This window comes from Heptranchias perlo, chromosome 18 (genome assembly GCF_035084215.1).
Source record: "Heptranchias perlo isolate sHepPer1 chromosome 18, sHepPer1.hap1, whole genome shotgun sequence".
Taxonomy (NCBI): Eukaryota; Metazoa; Chordata; class Chondrichthyes; order Hexanchiformes; family Hexanchidae; genus Heptranchias; species Heptranchias perlo.
Window position 1 is genome coordinate 9,767,335 of NC_090342.1, and position 13,872 is coordinate 9,781,206.

The window sequence follows — 13,872 nt, forward strand, 5'->3', positions numbered from 1 at the left end:
TTATAAAAGATGTGATAACAGAACACTTGGAGGGCATTAACGGGATTGGACAAAGTCAGCATGGGTTTATAAAAGGGAAATCACGCTTAACAAATCTACTGGAGTTTTTTGAGGATATAACTAGTAGAATAGATAGGGGAGAACCAGTGGATGTGGTGTATTTGGATTTTCAGAAGGCTTTCGATAAGGTCCCACACAAGAGGTTAGTGTGCAAAATTAAAGCTCATGGGATTGGGGGAGATATACTGGCATGGATTGAGAATTGGTTGACAGACAGGAAACAGAGAGTAGGAATAAATGGGTCTTTTTCCGGGTGGCAGGCAGTGACTAGTGGGGTACCGCAGGGATCAGTGCTTGGGCCCCAGCTAATCACAATATATATCAATGATTTGGATGAGGGAACTAAATGTAACATTTCTAAGTTTGCAGACGACACAAAGCTGGGGTGGAATGTGAGCTGTGAGGAGGATGCAAAGAGGCTCCAATATGATTTAGACAAGTTGGGTGAGTGGGCAAGAACATGGCAGATGCAGTATAATGTGGATAAATGTGAGGTTATCCACTTTGGTTGTAAAAACAGAAAGGCAGATTATTATCTGAATGGTGATAGATTGGGAGAAGGGGAGGTGCAACGAGACCTGGGTGTCCTTGTACACCAGTCGCTGAAAGCGAGCATTCAGGTGCAGCAAGCAGTTAGGAAGGCAAATGGTATGTTGGCCTTCATTGCAAGAGGATTTGAGTACAGGAGCAGGGATGTCTTACTGCAGTTAAACAGGGCCTTGGTGAGACCACATCTGGAGTATTGTGTGCAGTTTTGGTCTCCTTATCTGAGGAAGGATGTCCTTGCCATGGAGGGAGTGCAACGAAGGTTCACCAGACTGATTCCTGGGATGGCAGGACTGACGCGTGAGGAGAGATTGGGTCGACTAGGCTTATATTCACTAGAGTTTAGAAGAATGAGAGGTGATCTCATCGAAACATATAAAATTCTAACAGGACTAGACAGACTAGATGCAGGGAGGATGTTCCCGATGGACGGGGAGTCCAGAACCAGGGGTCACAGTCTCTGGATACGGGGTATGCCATTTAGAACCGAGATGAGGAGAAATTTCTTCACTCAGAGGGTGGTGAACCTGTGGAATTCTCTACCACAGAAGGCAGTGGAGGCCAAGTCATTAGATGTATTCAAGAAGGAGATAGATATATTTCTTAATGCTAAAGGGATCAAGGGATATAGGGAAAAAGCAGGAACAGGGTACTGAGTTAGAAGATCAGCCATGATCATTTTGAATGGCGCAGCAGGCCCAAAGGGCCGAATGGCCTACTCTTGCTCCTATTTTCCATGTTTCTATGTGCTTGCTTCTACTTTCTTCCCCACACCGGTCTAAATCGAGGAAAGGAAGTTTCTTCCAGCATTGAAAGCAGGGGGGGGGGGGTAAATCCAGCTACTCGAGGCCCATTGGCAGCCTGGAAGACCCACAGAAACGTTGGTGTCTGGCGCCAGGCTCTAAGGCTGGGTTGCCGTTTGTCCCCAGTTTTCTCCCTTCACTTGAAGACTTTGATTCCCTCGCTGAGGAATGTTTCCATGGATGGAGATCATCATCCAGCATCTCACCCAAGTTGCGGGGCGGGTGGGTGGGGGGGAAAAAAAGACTTGAAAATTTACCCCCATATCTTAAATTCAGTTTATAATTGGCTGAATAGTCCAAAAAGCTGGGGGGCGGGGTTTTTTCAGTCCACCAGTAGATTGAACATTAAAATCTGAGCTGGACGCAGGGGTCAGCGGGTAGCGAGGGGGATCCAGGGCTGATTTATTTTGTCCCTCCCTGATCCGGAGGCGTGGAGGCCATTTGCAGAAACCCCCACAAGCAAACACAGCTGGGATTGGCTAACTCAACCCAGGTCAGGGGTCGAATCCCTAGCCAGTATGGGTTGTAGATTGAACTCTGAGCTATCCGGAAGTTGCAACTACCATACATCAGTTCTACATTTAAAATCATCACTAAGGGAGCAAGAAGGAAGGTTCTGAGATAACAGGGAGTTGGTGCAGCATGGAATGCTTTGCCGCAGATGCAGAAATGATTGAATCTTTTAAAAGGATACATATTCAAAGCAAAGGAAGATGCAGGGCTATGGGGGAAGAGAGCCAGGCAGTGGATTTAGATTTGGATCATTCTAGTAAAGAGCCAGCACAAACACGAGGGGCCAAATGGCCTCCTTTTATGCTGTAAATATCTTTGGTTCTATATTTGTAACGACTCACAAATAGTGAACAAAAGAACAAGAGGGGAGATGAGGAGACTTTTTTTTTTAACGCAGCGAGTTGTTATGATCTGGAATGCACTGCCTGAAAGGGCGATGGAAGCAGATGCAAGAGGGAATTGGATTTACACTTGAAAACAAAAAATTTGCAGGGCTATGGGGAATGAGCAGCGGAGTGGGACTAATTGGATAGCTCTTCCAAAGAGCCGGTTACAGGCACGATGGGCCGAATGGCCTCCTTCTGTGCTGTGAGATTCTATGATTTAAAGAACCATAGCCTCATAGAGGAGGACTGTGAAGGATTCAAAATAAATTCGAATACAATAGATAAGAAAAAGAGAAGCATTACACAATATCCTATTGTTCATAAATAAACAAAGACAGGACATGGCTCTTGTAATGCTTAGCTACATGTTTAACTGGGTAACCTCTATAGTTTTGCAGTTACTCAGTGAGCAGAAGGTGGTGTGTTACACAGTAAATAGTTTCTAGAATAATTCAGTCATTTTACTAACACTCTACTTGGTAAAAGTGTTCCCCACCTCCTGACCTGTCCAAAATTCACTGCAGTCAACGATTAGAAATGCTTTCATATCACACCATTCACGTCCACAGGACTGCTTCACTGAATTTACTTTTGCTGTTATGTGTCAGCTGTGGCTCAGTTGGTAGCACTCTTGCCTCTGAGTTCTGCTAGGTCATGGGTTCAAGTCCCACTCTAGAGACTTGAGCGCAAAATCTAGGCTGACACTCGGAGTGCCGTCTTTCGGATGAGATGTTGAACCAATGCCCTGTCTGCCCTCTCAGGTGGACGTAAAAGATCCCAGGGCACTATTTTGAAGAAGAGGAGGGGAGTTCTCCCTGGTGTCCCGGCCAATATTCATCCCTCAACCAACATCACTAAAACAGGCTATCTGGTCATTATCACATTGCTGTTTGTGGGATCTTGCTGTGCGCAAATTGGCTGCTGCGTTTCCTACATCGCAACAGTGACTACACTTCAAAAAGTGCTTCGTTGGCTGTAAAGCGCTTTGGGACGTCCCGAGGTTGTGAAATAGTGCTATATAAATGCAAGTCTTTCTTATAGACGTGGTGGCCATTTTGGGGACAACAAGGGCCCACAAACAGCAAATGAGACGAGTGACCAGTTGATCTGTATGTCCGTGGTTACGTGGAAATTTTGTTGGTAAAGATGATAAATTAAGAGCTCAGAGAAAAATATTAAAAGGGTTCGGGGAGCGTGGGATTAGATTAAATGGCCCATGTGGAGAAAAACGGTCAAGATATGATGGCCCGTTTCTGTGCTGTAACACTGTGCGATAAAAGGGGCAGTAGGTTAAGGGAGTCAAAAGAAGGGCTGGGTGGGTGTGAACGGTGTCCTTCCACTGGGAAATGGGTTTCAATTCACCTCCATCAGCTGGTCTTAAAATGAAATGAATTTGGGCAGTCTCTCCCATTTGGAGCCAGCGCGGACACGATGGGCCGAATGGCCCCCTTTTGTGCGGTATCTTTTCTATGGTTCTATGGTGCTTTATTTAGTCGTGGCCACGGTCTGCACAAGAGTTTTTTGCTTACCCCTTTCCAAAAGCCATACAATTGAAAGAGGAAAAGCTACTTTTACAAGACTGCAAATAGATTGTGAATGCATTCCCCCCAGAAACTGTGATATCAACAAATGTCACTTTGACCCCGAGATGAGCTTCCGACCACAGATCCGCTCCATCACCAAGACTGCCTACTTCCACCTCCGTAACATCGCCCATCTCTGTCCCACCCTCAGCCCTGCCTTTGTTACCTCTAGACTTGACTATTCTAACGTTCTCCTGGCCGGCCTCTCATCTTCCACCCTCCATAAACTTGAGCTCATCCAAAAACTTTGCTGCCCGTATCCTAGCTCGCACCAAAACCCGTTTTCCCATCACCCCTGTGCTCGCTGGCCTACATTGGCTCCTGGTCCAGGAACACCTCGATTATAAAATTCTCATCCTTGTTTTCAAATCCTACCCTGGCCTAATCCTTCCAATAACGTGCTGCACCCTGGCCTACAGTGCAGCCCTCGTTTTCCAGCGGATTTGGATTGCCCTCGCCAGCTACCATTCCTATCTATCCAGTCGTAGCCAGAGAATCTCCTGCAATGTACAACAATGGCCACTCCCTCTCTATCTCTGCAACCCCCTCCAGCCCCACAACCCTCCAAGATCTCTGCGCTCCTCCAACTCTGGCCCCGATTTTAATCGCTCCACCATTGGTGGCCGTGCCTTCAGCTGCCTAGGCCCTCAGCTCCCTCCCTAAACATCTCCGCCTCTCTCGCCTCCTTTAAGCCGCTCCTTAAAACCTACTTCTTACCTGTCCCAATATCTCCTTTTGTGGCTCGGTGTCAAATTTTGTCTGATATGCTCCTGTGAGTCGCCCTGGGACGTTTTAGTACGTTAAAGTTGCGATTTAGTTACAAGTCGTCGTTGTGAAATATTACTTTAAAACAAATCACCCAGCATATCTCAATTAGATTTCCCAATTACAGATATGAGGCGCCCCCTTGTGTTGATTTAAGCTAAGATTATATATATGGTATCATCAAGGCATTTCATACCGTCTACAAAATCTCACACACACACACACACAGAAAGAACAAACTTGCCTTTAAATAGCACATCACAGCCAATGAAGGACTTTTGAAGTGTAGTCACTGCTGTAATGTAGGAAACGCAACAGCCAATTTACACACAGCAAGGTTCCACAAACATCAATGAGATAAATGATTAAATACTATGTTTTAGTGGATTTGGTTGAGGGGTAAATATTGGCCAGGACACCGGGGAGAACTCCCCTACTCTTCTTTAAAATAGTGGTCATGGGATCTTTTACGTCCACTCAAGAGGGCAGACGGGGCCTCAGGTTGACGTCTCATCCGAAAGACAGTACCTCCGACAGTGCAGCACTCCCTCCGTACCGCACTGGGAGTGTCAGCCTGAACTTTGTGCTCCAGTCTCTGGAGCAGGACTTGAACCAACGACCTCCTGACTCAGAGGCGAGAGTGCTGCGAAACACATTCACGGAACTGACAAAAGGATTAAATTGATTCACAGTTTTTCTGTAGGCCTTTCATCAGAACGGAACTCTACTTTTCGTTGTCCTGTCTTTTTTTCCCTTTCAGATGCTGACGGACCTGTTGTGTATTTCCAGCACATTCTGTTTGTATTTGCGATTTTTAGAATTTGCAGGCATTTTTTTAAAATCCAAGATGATGTTTTATTTCATTTCTAACAGTGTTTTCTCTCTGAGCAGGTGTAGATTCAGCTGTTATTCAATGTTGGGTTCATCAGAAGTTAATTTTTAATTTAAAAGAAATGTCTTAATAATTTGTCAAAGCAGAACTTTAACTAGGACGATCTATACTCATTCAAAAGATTAATTATCCAATCATTTGATGTAATCAACATGAATAACAAAGCAATGTGGCATTTAGTGCTAAAAAATTGAATTATCAGTTACTTTGAATTAAGACTGGACTATAATGAGTTAAGTCTCATGGCTGGTTACAGTGTCTGGACATTCACTGCCTGCTGTTACTAAGCGCAGTGACAAACCTTCCCCTTCCAAAGGATAAATTGCCTCAAGCCACATGTCACCTTTAAAGATGTCATAGAATCACTGGGCGCTAAATTGGGCCGTGTAGCACCCACTGTTTCGGCGCTACACGGCCTCTCCGACATCCATGATGGCGTCTTGGATGCTCACGCACATTTCCAGCAGGACGTGCGCCAGACGCCATCTTGGTATAGGAGTTAGCGCAGGCGCAGATAACGAACGCTGGAATCATGTAAAGTAGGGAGAAAATGGCTTCAATCAGTGTGCAACGCTGATTTAAAGTGATAGACACAATTTTGGCACTCAACGCACAGTCTTAACCCCGACCATCTTAACGTGTCTTACAGTGCCTGGAGGACCCCCCACCAGCGCCATTTAAAGGGCCCATGCAGGATTTACAGGTTAGTGGCTGGATTATTGCTTCTGGCTGCCGAGACATTTGTAACTGTTTTTTGGAGGTCTCCTAGACTTTAATACTAGGATGCGGGGACATAGCCTAACATTTAGAGCCAGGACGTGCAGGAGTGAAGTTAGGAAATGCTTCTACACACAAAGGGTGGGAGACGTTTGGAACGCTCTTCTGCAGACGGCGGTTGATGCTAGCTCACTTGTGACTGTTAAATCTGAGATTGATAGATTTCTGTGAACCAAGGGTATTAAGGGATATGGGGCTAAGGCAGGTATTTGGAGTTAGGTCACAGGTCCACCATGATCTCACTGAATGGCGGAACAGGCTCGAGGGGCAAAATGCCACTGCCATTTGCTGCCTCCTGATATGCGCCACCTTCTCCTGCAAGAAAGCGGGATGTATGTCTGGGTGATGTGCCTGTCATGGTTGAATAGCTGCCAGTGTGTGTGGCCTGTGAGTTGTGGGTGGGTGGCTTAAAACAGTGGTAATAGGTAAGGGTGAGAGGAAGCATCTGGTTGGAAGAGTTGAGTACTGATGGCAAGAGTTTATTGGTATGTGGGTGATGGGGGTGTAGTGCATGGTGCAGTTGGTAGGAGACGCCACTTGACAGTTGACCTCATTCACCTTGACCATTCATGTCAAAGCATTGAACTTCTTCCTGCACTGCATCCCTGTTCATGATGCTGTGCGCCTGACATTGACTTCGTGCTCCGCTGCCTCCCACTGCCTTTTGGATATATGTCTGGAGGGCCTCTTGCCTCCCCCTCCCCACTGCGGATATAAGATGTCCCTCCTTCTGTCCATCTCTTGCACCAAGGTCCCTAATGCATCAGCAGAGAACCTTGGTGCAGTCACTCTCGCAGGCCTGGTACCAACTCAGATCGGCAGATTGATGAGGTCTGGCGTGCAGATTGGAAGATGTGGGATTTAGTAGTGCGCAACCTTTATTCAGTGTTTTAACAAAACTCATCAGCGTATAAACATAGGGATAGGACCTGCATCTGTGTTTTACGTGTCCAATGTCTGATCTTCATTCAGACTCCATGCAGACAGTAGACTGTTATTTTCAGCAAATAACAGGTACCAGCTACCTTTAAGAGATTTCTAAGACACATCTTCCCTTCAAGAGATTGAGCTCCCCTGGTGGTGGAAAGTGCAAACTGCATTGATTCCACGTGCAAGGCCTGGAAAGGAACGCTGACTGCAGGTGAGTCCTCGGGTGGGTCCAAACTTGCATCCTGCCTGCACAGGGGGCCATTGGGCGCGGGGGTAATGGCACATCACGCTACCTGCGCCCAAAAACGGCCCCTATCCAATTTCTCCCCCACAGAATCTTACAGTACAGAAGGCGGCCATCCAGCCCATCGTGCCTGTGCCGGCTCTTTGAACGAGCTATCCAATTAGTCCCACTCCCCCCTGCTCTTTCCCCATGGCCCTGCAAATTTTTCAGCAAGCCACTCAGTTGTATCACCACCTTCCCAGGGCAACTAGGGATGGGCAACATATGCCAGCCTTGCCATCGACGCCCACATCCAGGGAATGAATTATGGAAAAATATATATATATATATACCTAATTCCCTTTTGAAAATTATTATTGAATCTGCTTCCACCAACCTTTCAGGCAGTGCGTTCCAGATCATAACAACTTGCTGTATAATAAAACAAATTCTCATCTCCCCTCTGGTTCTTTTGCCAATTACCTTAAATCTGTGTCCTCTGGTTACTGACCCTCCTGCCACTGGAAACAGTTTCTCCTTATTTACTCTATCAAAACCCTTCATAATTTTGGACAATGGAGGTGGTGGGGAGGTGAAATCTCTACTTTTAATAACTCACTGTCACCATCTCAGCTGATGTTTTCAATGAGTCTCTTCCATCTGAAAATGGGTTTAAAATGTTAGTTTTCCTCCCTCTCTCTCTCTCCTGCCATCAGCTGAACGAGTCATTTTGTGAGTGTCGTCCTTCCCTCCCTCCCCTCCTCCACCCTTCACAGACTTCAAACAATCAAGAGTCCTGCGGCCTGAATCCTCTCCCACACAGAGTGACGGACACCCTGCCTCCCAGTACAGCATCTTCAGGACCCTCATTCACATTTTCAACAAGCCACAGTATCCTTTTTAAATGATTAGCCAATTCCATTCCATGCCCATGCTTTTTAGAGCTTTCCCCTCAAATCATTTCTCCTTGTTAACCTTCTCCCTTCCTCCAATGGTACTTTACACCTGGTCTGTTTTTTCAGGTGAACATAAATGATCCCCTGGCACTTTACAAAGAAGGGCAGGGGAGTTCTCCCAGTCTCCACATTTATCCCTCAACCAACAACACAAAAAAAAATGGATGATCGCATTGCTGTTTGTGGGATCTTGCTGTGCGTTAAATTGGCTGCCCCGTTTGGCTACATAACAACAGTAACTACACTTCAAAAGCACTTCGTTGCCCGTGAAGGGCTTTGGAACGTCATGAAAGGCACAAAAATAAAAAGAGATAACGCTGGGAACACTCAGCAGGTCAGGCAGCATCTGTGGAGAGAGAAAGGTGGGATTTAAGACTTCAGGTCGATGACCTATTGTTGGAACCGGCTACATAAAAGGCAAGTTTGTCTTTTTCCCCCTTCAAAAGCCTAAAAATTTATTCTTGACCCATTTTCAGTCCCTCCCCTCCTCTTCCACTTGTAAAGTCCTCCGAGACACCCTTTATACATGGGGGCTGTGTGTAAATGCAAGCTGTTCTTGGTGGATCTCTGAAGATCCTACTCATCCCACACACTGAGACCCGTTCACTCATCACCCCCTGTGCTCGCTGACCTACAGTGGCTCCCGGTCCGGGAACGCCTCCATTTTAAAATTCTCCTCCTTGTTTCCAAACCCCTCCCTATCTCTAACCTCCTCCAGCCCTAAAACCCTCCGAGATCTCTGCGCTCCTCCCATTCTTGCCTCTTGCGCATCCCTGATTTTAATCACTCCACCATTGGTGGCCGTGCCTTTGGCTGCTTAGGCCCCAAGCTCTGGAATTCCCTCCCTAAATCTCTCCACCTCTCTACCTCTCTCTCCTCATATAAGATGCTCCTTAAAACCTACCTCTTTGGCCAATCTTTTGGTCACCTGTCCTAATGCAAAGAGACTTCAAGGGGATATAGACAGGCTAAGTGAGTGGGCAAGATCATGGCAGATGGAATATGATGTGGAAAAATGTGAAGTTATCCACTTTGGTAGGAAAAACAGAAATGCAGAGTATTTTTTAAATGGTGATAGATTGGGAAATGTTGATGTTCAAAGGGACCTGGGTGTCCTTGTACATGAGTCACTGAAAGCTAACGTGCAGATGCAGCAAGCAATTAGGAAGGCAAATGGTATGTTGGCCTTTTTTACAAGAGGATTTGAGTGCAGGAATAAGGATGTCTTACTGCAGTTATACAGGGCCTTGGTGAGACCACACCTGGAGTATTGTGTACAATTTTGGTCTCCTTACCTAAGAAAGGATATACTCGCCATAGAGTGAGTGCAATGAAGGTTCACCAGACTGATTCCTGGAATGGCAGGACTGTCGTATGAGGAGAGATTGAGTAGACTAGGCCTGTATTCTCTAGAGTTTAGAAGAATGAGAGGTGATCTCATTGAAACATACAAAATTCTTACAAGGCTCGACAGGGTAGATGCAGGGAGGATGTTTCCCCTGGCTGGAGAGTCTAGAACCAGGGGTCACAGTCTCAGAATAGGGGGTCGGCCATTTAGGACTGAGATGAGGAAAAATTTCTTCACTCAGAGGGTGGTGAATCTTTGGAATTCTCTACCCCAGAGGGCTGTGGAGGCTCAGTCATTGAGTACATTCAAAACAGAGATCGATAGATTTCTAGATATTAAAGGCATCAAGGGATATGGGGATAGTGCAGGAAAATGTTGTTGAGGTAGAAGATCAGCCATGATCTTATTGAATGGCGGAGCAGGCTCGAGGGGCCGTATGGCCTGCTCCTGCTCCTATTTCTTATGTTCTTACATCTCTTTATGTAGCTCGATGTCAAATTTTGTTTGAAAATCTCTCCTGTGAAGCGCCTTGGGACGTTTTACTACATTAAAGGCGCTATATAAATGCAAGTTGTTGTTATTGTCAGGCATCACAACAGTAATGTACCTACGACCAAAACTATTGCCTTATTCGGTACAAAACGCCAAAACATAAAAAACAATTTTGACCCTTAAATCAAGTTTTGTGAACTAGGTCGTGAATCCTTTGTCACACAAACTAAAACAAAAACAGCTGATGCATTTTCACAGCTGGGAAGTTAGTCACCAGTCGGTTCCTGTACACAGCAGAAATCAGGAAAGTAGAGATTTGAATACAATTGTCATTACCATCCCAAAACTAGTCAACAAAACATTAATGATGTACAAAGGAGCTGGAATATCAGTTAGGTTGTTTTTCAATTTTATCAATTAATGTATTTGATAAACCAATATGAGCGAGTTCACTGAATGAGGTCAATGATTCACCACGTTCCTGGTGTGGTCCCCACCGCTCACAGTGGGCAAGTTGATGTTAACCCGTTCGCCCGCTAGAAGTGTTGGACGGTGTATCGTCTTTTAGAGACGCCGAGAGAGAACGGGAACGAGCAGCTGACTGGATTCCAATTCCGTCCCTGCGGTTATTTTTAACAATATTAAACGTGGAAAGGGATTGTCCGGGATTTAAACCAAGGGTTTTCCCGTGTTCCCAAATTAACAATTGAAGAATCGGGAGCTGGGGAAATGCAGGAGGGACAGGATTTCTTAAAACTCTGCAGCAGTTATCGGTGACTGAGCAACGGGTGGGATACTAGTTCAGAACGGGTGACTGTTAACAATGAGAGAGATCATGGGCCCAAAATGCAAGACACAGAATGACCATTGGGAGGGATTTAAATACAGATATGATAACAAGGTGCGAAGAACTCACTGCACTGCCCGAAATAGTCGGGGTGCTTAATGCATTACAAGAGACACCTTTGTAATTGACTCCTATGGTAAACGGCAAATGGATGGCCCTCGTTTGCCCGATATAGGCGGCTACTCATGATAAGTGTGGAGGACTACATACCAAGAGCTCTCGAGGGCCTGAGGGTCTTCTTATTTATACAGTACTGGGTTTCCAGGTCACTTCTGCTTTCTCGCTGAAGAATGATTTTTTTTCAGTAGTAAAGATAAAACAAGTTGACATTTATCTTGCTGCCAAGGCAGCTCCCGTCTGCCCCGCATCCTAAGCAGCGATGGAACCCAGCCCTGGGGCAGAGCTGAACTCAGAACCCCCCCCCACCGGTGCCCTCAAGTGTGTGCTGATTCCCATTTTATGGGGCGAGCAGCAACCTGAAAACCGAGGGGAAACACTGGGGGGCTCCTCTTTGGGGAAAGAACTGGATCAATCCCACCAACGTTTTATTTTTACACCGTTAAAGCCCCGCCCCAGGAGCTCACAAACGAATTTGAAGTCCCTATTTATAAAAGCAGCAGGCAGCGTGGGACTGCTCCACAGGCTGCCGCCTCAGTGTCAGACGGTTTCGTTTGTGTAAAAAACGAACGTCTCATGTTTCACATTCCAAGTGAGTGACAGAAACCCACCACAAGGTATCTCGGATCAAAAGGCAGTCAATTGCTACCACTTCCCACTAGTGGTGTTGGTGTTTAAAATTACACGTTGACATCGTCAGCCTTGGCTCAGTTGGTAGCACTCCCGTCTGAGTTAGAAAGGTCGTCGGTTCAAATCCCACTCCAGCGATTTGAGCATGTAATCTAGGTCTGACACTACAGTGCAGAACCAAGGGAGTGCTGCACTGTCGGAGGTGCTGTCTTTCGGATGAGACGTTAAACTGAGGCCCCGTCTGCCCTCTCTGAGCCCCGAGATGGGTCTGAATACCAACATGGCTTTCCTATAGACCACATCTGGATTACTGCGTACGGTTCTGGGCACCGCACCTTAGAAAGGATATCTTGGCCTTGGAAGGAGTGCAGCGCAGATTCACCAGAAAGTTACCGGGGCTCCAAGGGTTAAATTAAGAGGATTAAATAAACAAGGCTCGTATTCCCTAGACCTTGGAAGGTTAAGGGGTGATTTGATTGAGGTTTTCGGATTTTGAAAGGAATTGATAGGGTAGATAGAGAGAAACTTTTTCCGCTGGTGGGGGAGTCTAAGACAAGGGGACATAACCCTAAAATCAGAGCCAGGCCATTCAGGAGAGAAATTAGGAAACACTTCTTCACACAAAGAGTAGTGGAAGTGTGGAACTCTCTCCCACAGAAAGCAGTAGATGCTCAATTAATCATTTTAAATCTGAGATCGATAGATTTTTGCTAGCCGAGGGTAGTAAGGGATATGGAGCCAAGGTGGGTGGATGAAGTTAGGAGACAGATCAACCATGATCTCAATGAATGGCGGAACAGGCTTGAGGGGCTGAATGGCCGACTCCTATTCCTATAACACACCATTACATATTTTTTATTCTTTGTAAAGCAGAGAATACTAAAAATGCATACCTGAACACGTCTAAATAGGGAGGAAATGAAGGAGATGAGCAGTGGCAAACAGAAGAAAATAAAATCATACAAAATAACAGGACAAGGTGGATTTGTGATTGAAGTGACTGATATCAGGAAGCGTTACGACTTGTACATATTCTAGTGAAACCCACACATGTGCTGGTAAGAAATGATTATCATGTTGTAATCTCCCCCCGATTAACTAACAGTACTGCAGTTGTTCTCATTGGAAGTTTGGTTATAAGCAAATATTAACAAAGAACAGGAAATGAACCTGGCATTACAGTACTGAAGTTTAGTGCGTTCGTCTAAAACTCCTCTCTGCTGTTTTAGTAGAGGCACTAACCCATTTCAAATAAATGAGTTAGGACCTCCCCTAAAATAGTAGAGACAGGAATCACTTACTAATGTTCCTCGGAGTAATGTCAGGTCGATGTGTTCTGAACTGACTTGTGTCAGTATAGCAATAACACTCCTTCTCTCACTCTCTGGTAAACCAGAGACCCAACTAAATGCCTGCATCTGCTTTACAAGATCGATGTCACAATGGCATCATGTGGAGATGCCGGTGATGGACTGGGGTGGACAAATGTAAGGAGTCGTACAACACCAGGTTATAGTCCAACAGCTTTATTTGAAATCACAAGCTTTCGGAGCTTTGCTCCTTCGTCAGGTGAGTGAGGGTTCCATATAGGCACAGCATATATAGTCAGAGAACAATGCCTGGTGATTACAGATAATCTTTCCAACTGCCCGTTATCACACTTCAGCAGAGTGATAATCACAGCAATCAAAGGAGTGGATGGTGTTCAGACAGGGGAACATTACATCCAAGAATACTGAATACACAAGCGGTCAGATCACAAAGAGAGAGAGAGAGAGAGAGAGAGAAAAACCCGAAAGGCAGAGAGCGAGAGAGAGAGAGAGAGAGAGAGAGAGAGAGAGAGAGAGAATGACCAGTTGTATTAAAAACAGGTAACTTTTTTTCGCTGGTGGGGTTACATGTAGCGTGACATGAACCCAAGATCCCGGTTGAGGCCGTCCTCGTGGGTGCGGAACTTGGCTATCAATTTCTGCTCGACGATTTTGCGTTGTCGTGTGTCTCGAA

At 45.8% G+C, this 13,872-nt stretch overlaps 2 protein-coding genes across 8 annotated transcripts in view; one reads left to right on the forward strand and one right to left on the reverse strand.

The window, feature by feature from the left end:
* rassf3 (Ras association domain family member 3) overlaps positions 1–13,872 on the reverse strand; it is a 190,233-nt gene that overhangs the window by 153,050 nt on the left and 23,311 nt on the right. The window lies entirely within an intron of this gene.
* The window catches only part of LOC137334578 (uncharacterized), a 102,399-nt gene that overhangs the window by 28,117 nt on the left and 60,410 nt on the right, over positions 1–13,872 (forward strand). For 3 of the 6 annotated variants that reach the window (XM_067999357.1, XM_067999360.1, XM_067999359.1), the window contains one exon: positions 6,198–6,251. The exons of the other annotated variants lie outside the window; for them this stretch is intronic. The gene's annotated coding sequence lies outside the window, so the exon portion shown is untranslated. The remainder of the gene's footprint in view (positions 1–6,197; positions 6,252–13,872) is intronic. 6 annotated transcript variants of the gene reach the window in all.